Genomic DNA, 8,508 nt, shown 5'->3' with positions numbered 1-8,508 from the left:
CGGCCGGGGACCATGTGAGTTGGAGGGCACATGCCCCTCGAGAGTGGAAGCTGTTATGCATACTAGCAGGTGTTAGCTGTAGGGGAATTATTAGATCCTCTTATTTTTTAAAAAAAAATGCAGAAGTAGCTATTTTTATAGAAAATTTCCCAATTTTTAAATGTTAGCTTAAATTTAGGGGAGAAAACTCTTGGCCAGTTAAAACAGGTCTGTAGGCTGGAAGTGGGTTTTGCACTGTTGTAATGGAACTGCTATTTCTCTCAGAATGTTGGGGATCTGCCCCCCAATACACTTAGATTTGAATTTTGTTATTAGGAGTTTACTTTATTCCAGCTGGCTAAGGCAGTTCAGATTCCTATCCGTTTGCTGTATTTAAACTTCCGCTCTACCTTTTTTATTACCACTAATTTAAGAATTTATCATATACTGCCCTAGACCAAATGTAGAGTTTATGACTGCAGTGTTCATGGGACTCGGTTGTATCCAAGGAAGCACATATGGTGAAATATGCCATCTCAACATTTTGTCAATTACACCAATGTACTTGTGCCAAGGAAAGTGATTTCTCCCTACTAAAGACATATGAGCCAGAAAGTTCTTTGATTTCTTGTTTTATGTGACATTCTGTCTGCAATTAGCAGGCTTCCAGATGTTCATGAATTTTATATTCAACTTATACAGTCATTTATGTTTCCCACCAGAAAGCAGAGTGGTTTATGTTCCAGAAACTCAATCGAAAAACATTTCTTACAACTTGAACTTGAAATGACTAAATATTTCACGGTGTAACTTCTAATTATAAATGTTCTGTGAGATTAGAGGAATTTTATTTTTATCTGGGTAAGTTAGAATTTTATCCACATTCATTGAACAAACATTTGAAAATATTACCTTTAGTTTGGAGCTGTTTGCATCTTTCATTTTTTTTTCATTGATAGGATCTCTTCTGCTAATCTCCTAAAACTTCATTTGTAACTTTTAATCTCATTAAAAAATAATCAAAGTTCTGTGTTATAAATGTACATTCTATTTTTCACTAGGCTGTGAGATTCTTCAGAGGCTCTTGCAACACTTAATACAGGATCTTATAATAGATGCTCAAGAAATTTACTTCATTTATGCAAATCTATTCTTCCTTAAATTTCAGAGAAAAGGTATTTCCTTTTTTTTTTTAAAAAGATGACCGGTAAGGGGATCTTAACCCTTGACTTGGTGTTGTCAGCACCACGCTCAGCCAGTGAGCGAACCGGCCATCTGTATATGGGATCCGAACCCGGGGCCTTGGTGTTATCAGCACCGCACTCTCCCGAGTGAGCCACGGGCCGGCCCAAGGTATTTCCTTTTTGGAATCTGTAGGCTATCAACATCACCATGATTTAACAATGGAGGAGTCTCTTTCCTTGCCAGTAAAACTGAAATATGGCTGGTGAAGCTCGTTCAAAGCAGGAATCAGTTTAGCATGTAGTCAGGTTGGATTGAGACGCAAACAGGCAAACTGACAACAATCCATTGAAGCATAGGAAGTTTCCTCTAAGATCAGTTTTATTTAAACATATAATAGTTTTAGTAAGTCAAAATCAGGAATTGTGTGTAGTAACCTTCAACTTTATTAAGGTTTAGATGCATAAAATCTTAACTTTGGGAGTTATCTCAGTATAGTCTATTTCAATTTTCTTCCTAATGTGATTTTATAATATACTTTATGAATTGTGCAAACTTTTTAGGGATAAGGAACAATATTATAAAGAAGGCCATTTCTTTTGAAGAGAGTGATGAGCATACTTTTTTATAATAAATAAAATCTACTTTTTTTTGTTACTTTTGTTTACTAGTTTTAGTTCTTCCCTTTGGGACAGCACAATATGAATTTAATTCTTCCTCCACACGAACTTCCAGTATGCCTTCTCTTGGTCTTTCCTCCTTCTGTTCCTCCCTTTTCTTCTCAAACAGCATCATTGAGGTATAATTTACGTACCATAAAATGCACCCCCTGACAGAGTACTAAACAATAATTTTTGGTATACCCATAAAGTTGTGTAACCATCACCACAATCCAGTTTTAGAATATTTCTACCACCCCCCAAATTCCCTTGTGCTTGTTTGTAGTCAGTCCCCAGTCTTAGGCAGCCACTGACGTACTTTCTGTTTAAATAGATTTGCTTTTTAAAAAAGTTTAATATAAATGATATCATACAATATGAAGTCCTTTAAGTCTGACTTCTTTCAATTAGCATAATGTTTCTGAGGCTCATTCATGTAGTATGTATCTAGTTTCTTTTTGATGCTGAATAGTATTATGTTGCATAGATACATCATATTCATTTTATCCATTCATTTCATGATGAGTATTTGGATTGTTTCCAGTTGTTGTTATTCTGAATAATATTTCTATGAATATTCACATGCAAGTCTTCATATGGACATCTGTTTTCATTTTTATTGGGTAGATATCTAGGAGTGGAATTACCGCATTGTATGATAAGTATGTGGTTAACTTAAAAAAAAATAGCTGCCAAATGTTACCATTTTACCATGTAGTATTATTTTACATCCCATCAAATGTTACAAGTGTTGTGGTGTCTCTATATTTTTGCCAACACTTGAAATCATCAGACTTTTAAATAAGAGCACTCTTATTGTGGTTTCAGTTTGCATTTCCCTAACGACTAATGATGTTGAACATCTTTTCCTATGTTTATTAGTCATTTATGTATCTTCTTTGGTGAAATGTGTTGCCATTTTACAATTGTATTCCTTATTATTGAGTTGTAAGAGTTCTTTTGTGTACTGAATAGAAGTCTTTGTTTAGATGTGACTTGCAAATATTTTCTTCCATTCTGTGGCTTGTAATTTCATTTTTCTAGTCGTGTCTTTTGAAGAGTAAATGCTTTTAATTTTGATGAAATTCAATTTTAAAATTTTTGTCTTTTATGGATTATACTTTGGGGTCATATAAAAAATATTTGCCTATGCCACAGTCACAAAAATTTCCCTATGTTTTCCTCTAGAACTTTATAGTTTTAGCATTTACTTTTAGGTCTGTGATCAATTTTAACTTAATTTTTTTGGTACAGGGATAGGTAAGGTTCAAACTTTTGTTTTTTGAAAACAGATATTCAATTGATCAAGAACCATTTTTGAAAAGGCCACTTCCCGTTTCCTTTAATTGTCTTGGTTTGTTTATCAGAAATCAATTGACCATAACATAAGGTTTTTTGAGTTCATTTTTATGTAAGGTGTGAGGTAAGGGCCTGTGTTTATTATTTGGCTTATGAATACCCAGCACAATTTGTCAAAAAGACTATCCTTTCTCCATTGGATTGCTTTGGCATCTTTGTTGAATATCAATTGACTATAAATGTAAGTCTAGAGAATGGTTTTTTAATAATAAGTTTTGAAATCAGGTAGTGCAAATCTCCCAATTTTGTTTTTCTCATTCAAAATTGTTTTGTCTATTCTAAGTCCTTTGCATTTTCATATAAATTTTAGGGTCAGCTTGTCAATTTCTACAAAGATGCCTGCTGGGAATTTGATAGGGATTACACCAAATCTTGAATCTATAGATCAATTTGGGGAGAACTGACTTGTTTTTATTGAAACATAATTGATTGTACATATCTGTGGGGTACAGCACTGAATGTCAATACCTGTGTGCAATATATGATGCTCAAATCAGGCTAATTAGTATATTCAACATTACACAATATAACCAGTTTTTGTGGCCCTTTACCAATTTCTCGCTAACCTCTCTCTCCCCTTTTCCCACCTCTGGTGGCCTCAGTTCTGGAGAACTAACATATTACAATAGTAAGTCTTCAATCTATAAATATGAAATCTCTCTCCATTAATTTAAATTATCTTTATCTTCTTGCAGTTAAAGATGTTGTTTCAGTGTATTTACATTTTCATTGTTAAATTTATTACCAGTATTTTATTCTTTTTGAATCTATTATGAGGGGAATTATTTTCTTAGTTTCAATTCCCAGTTGTTTATGACTTGTGTGTAGAACCACAGCTTGTCTTCATTTAAAATTAATTTGTGTGTTCCTAGATGTTTTTATTTGTCAAGGGAGAGTGAGGGAGAAGCCTGAGCTTGTGTTCTGGGCTTCTTCTCCCTATTAAACTGCTTTATAAGGGCTATCATTTTCCCAGGATTAGGAAATATTGATAAGAATCTGAGTTACCTGTGTTCAGAATATTAAAGTATTGTATTTGAAAGTTACATTCTTATTAGGAGGATCAACAATCAATCTGTTAAGCTTGATAAGCACTTCCTACTCTTGATCAGAGTATTCATCAATACACTGTGAACCTGAGGGCCCCGTATACAAGACCATCATCCAGCACTCCAGGGTGTGGTGGAAGTCTGCTGCCTCTGAGTGGCTAGTGACGAGTTACTCTGAGCCTGTGAGAGTAATCTCTGCGTGAGACTCCCATGACCCGCCTCTCACTGGCCTGTCCTTCTCCCAGGGAGCAGAGTGCTGTATGCGTTCCGGACCTCCTACTCCCTTCATCAGCTGCAGGAGACCTTGCCCCAGAATGACCATGTAGTTCCCTATCTCTAAAAATTTGTGTTGTTAATTGCTTATTAAGTTGGGATTACTTGTTTTCCCACTACAGTTATTAAGTTATTTAATTAAAAGGGAAAGCAGTGAGAATCTTTTATTTTCTTATCTTGAATCTAAAAGAATCTTTGTATATCATTTAAGATCGAGTTTGACAGAGCATGGCAAAAGCCTGGGTATAATGACTTAAAAGGACTAGAAATAGAAATAGAAAGAATCAAGCATGAAGTCCCTCAATTTTACTCCACTATCCTTCCATGTCTGATAAGACATCCTGTTCTCTGCTTCAAGGTGCGGTGCCTTCATACGACCAATATTCATGAATTTCATTTCTATCAACTGTTTGTGTCCATGGAATTACATTTTTTTTACCCTTCTATTTTCTCAGGTTCCTTGTACACTAACATTTCTCTCCACCTATTGCTATATTTTTATTTTGCTGCTTAAAATTAGTGTACGATCTTCTTTCTCAGATTTCCATCTTGCTATGGGTTAACAATTTTCATCTTTGAGTCAGCATGTTTATGAAAAACCCTCAGGATAACAGTTGTCATGGCTAGATCCAGGCCAATGAGTCTCTTTTCTATACATTTTCACCATTTGCTCCTTCTAATACTTCTAGGAATAGGGCTTCTCAACCTCAGCCTAGATGTCATTTTGTGCCAAGTAATTCCTAGTTGAGGGAGGCTGTTCTGTGTATTGTAGGATATTTAGCAGCATCTGCGGCTCTTACCAGGATGCTGGTAAGATGCTCTCTTCCCCCACCTCCCAAGTTGTGAAAAAATGCCCTCAGACATTGCCAAATGTACCTTGGGGGGCAAAATTATCCCCAGGCAAGAACCACTGCTTAGAGCAATCTTCTCTGACCCAGAGAAAAAGTCTCTTTAGATTCATTTTCCTCAACTGTAAAATGAGGATAATGAAACCTATTAGCCAGGGCTATTTTGGGGACTCAGGATGATACATAAAAGTTTTTAGCACAGTGTCTGCTCAGAAACTGTTTGCTATTATATTATTATTAACCTTTCTAGCAATACACTGACCCCCCACTCTTTCATAAAATATTATTTGATCTATTCTGCATATCTGTAGTGTATCTTATTGTAACATTAATTAGCTTTATTACTTTATCTAATTTATTATCTGAATGCATCTTATTTTGTATCTATCACGCTGATGATTTCTTTTTCGTAAGTCTCCTTTTCCTAAAAATTGTTGCTCTCTGATTCTATAACCTCCTCAGACAATTGTCCTTTCTTCTTTTTACAATAACTTAAAAAAAAGTGAATCTACATTTATTGTTATAGATCCTGTTTATAGTCTAATATTTGGCTTCTGTCCCAATCACTTTACTGAAAGTGCCCAGGCAAAGATTAGCAATATCTTTTTATTTAAAATTTTTTTAATCAAAATTAAATATTCAGATAGTTTAAATAGATTTCTCAAGGCTTATAAGGAAACAATAAGAAACTGCCATCGCTTCCCCCTTCACTCCCCACTCCAACCCTCACTTTCTAGAGTCGAGCATTTTCTATTCTTTTAGATGGTTATTCAGGTATTAGCCTTAATATTTCTAAATAACATGCTATGATTGCTAATTTTATGTGTAAATTGGCTGGATCATAGGGTGCCCCGATATTTGGTTAAACATTATTTCTAGGTGTGCCTGTGAAGATGTTTTGGGAAGAGATTAGCATTTGAATTAGTAGACTGAGTAAAGAAGATTGTCCTCCCCAATGTGGGTAGACTTTATTCAATCCATGAAGGCCTGAATAGAACAAAAAGTTGGAAGAAGGAAGAATTCTCATTTTTTGCCCACTGCTTGAGCTGGGGCATCAGTCTTCTGCCCTCAGACTGGGACTTACAATTCCAGCTTTCCTGGGTCTTTGCCTCACAGACAGCAGATTGTTGGTCTTCTCAGCCCTCAGAATTGTGAGAGCCAATTCTTTATTATAAATCATTTTATATATAAAATATATAAACAGACAAATATAATGCATATAAAACTATATAAATATGTTTATATATATATATATATATATATATATATATATATATATATATATATATATATATATATCTGTATATCGGTTCTGTTCCTCTGGAGAATCCTTACTAACACACATGTTGTACTGCATTATACTTTATTTTTCTTTATTGGCTTTAGATATTATTTATTGACTTCCTACTCCAGAAAATGGGTGCATACTTTTCTTGTTCTCCCGTGCCCTGGCACATGCACACACATTCCTTCTTTCTATCCTTCTGCATTAGTTACATTATTTTTGGTGTATGCATTATGACCGTGAACTGATTGAGCTCTTTTATTGGAGGATCCCAAGCTATCAAGGCTTTTATTTCTTTACTGTTGTATTGGTCAACTTCCTCCTGGAGGAACCCTCCAGCCTCCCGTCAGAAATGACATAAGCTGTGCTGCAGTGCCTTTTAGGGCTTAGTGAAGAAAAAGGAACAAGTGTTTGACCATTTGCTACTTAGAGTTTCACATCTTGTTTTTAGTATGAGGCTTCCGTTTTCAGATGAGCCTGTTTTCCTTGAGTCCACATTTCCTCTGGTTCACTTCTCCAGGAAATAAACCTTTAGGCTTCTATTGTGTGGAGCAAGAGCAGTTGCCTTTCAGCACACAGTGAGGGGTAGGAATCTGAGAATCTAAATGCTTTTTGTAGTGATGTTCAACTAATCCCCAGTTTCCATACCCTGGTGTGTTGTAGGCATCGCCGCTTTTTAGGAATAGTCAATTCTTCTGATTCCTGAGACTTTCTGGGATTCTGTGTAATGAATATGTTTGCTCCCTGGTTTTACCCACTGTTGGCTTAGGTTTTGGCTTTCTTTGTTTGACCGATAACCATGTACTTTCTAAGTTATTAATTTTGTTGTCATCACCTTCTCTCATGTTATATTTGTCCTTGGATTTCTATGCATTTTATTTGTTTCTTTACTTTTCCCCTTAATATCATTATATAATTTCATTAAAGTGACGTTTCAGAGAGGAGCAGTTGTAAACCAGAATGTTCAGTCCACCATATTTAACCTGAAGCTCTCAGTGACTTTCTTATTGCCAAATCCAATGGCCCTTTAGCCTCCTCTTTCCTCTTGTCACATTTGTAAAATTGATTAGTATTAACCCCTTTCTTTGTAAGCTTTCTACTCCTATGACTTCTTTGCTATCACTTTTATGCAACGACAAATGTCTCTTGGAAAACTACTATATGCTAGGCATTCTATCAGATGATGGGGACACAAAAATAAACCAAACTCAGTCTTTGGAATGTGAGATTGATGTGAAAAGAACTAAATTAAAGTATTGGGTTGAAAGTGTTAAAACGGTGTTTTATTAGTCCATTTCTGTTGCTTATAACAGAAATACTTGAAACTGGGTAATTTGTAAAGAAACAATATTTATTGCTTACAGTTTGAGGGGCTGGGAAGTCCAAAGTCAAGGGAATATATCTGATAAGGGCCTTGTTCTTCATGCAGGCTCCACAGTGATGCAGGGCCATAGCAAAAATGCACGTAGCAAAAATGCAGCAATGCACATAGCAAAAATGGCAGGAGTAGAGAGAGAGAGAGACTTAACTCCACACCCACTCTCCTTATAAAACCATCAGAACCACACTCATGACCATCATTAAACCATTAATGCATTAATCTACCCTCTAGGGTATGGTCTTCACAATCTAATCACCTCTTCAAGGCCCCTCCTTTCAATTACCATAATAGCATTTCCACCCTCTTAACACTGTCACAGTGGGGATTAGGTTTCTAATACATGGACTTTGAGGGACACAATTCAATCCATAGCAAGTGTAAAAAGGGAGGATTAAATATCGAGTACTACTTGGGGGAGTTGGAGATAGGTACAAATTTACCAGGAAAAAAAAAAACATTGAGGGAAGTAATTCAATAACAATAAAAAACAATAATT

The sequence above is a fragment of the Galeopterus variegatus genome, unplaced genomic scaffold (genome assembly GCF_000696425.1).
Source record: "Galeopterus variegatus unplaced genomic scaffold, G_variegatus-3.0.2 Scaffold148, whole genome shotgun sequence".
NCBI classification, from domain to species: Eukaryota; Metazoa; Chordata; class Mammalia; order Dermoptera; family Cynocephalidae; genus Galeopterus; species Galeopterus variegatus.
Note: the sequence above shows the minus strand (reverse complement) of the source record.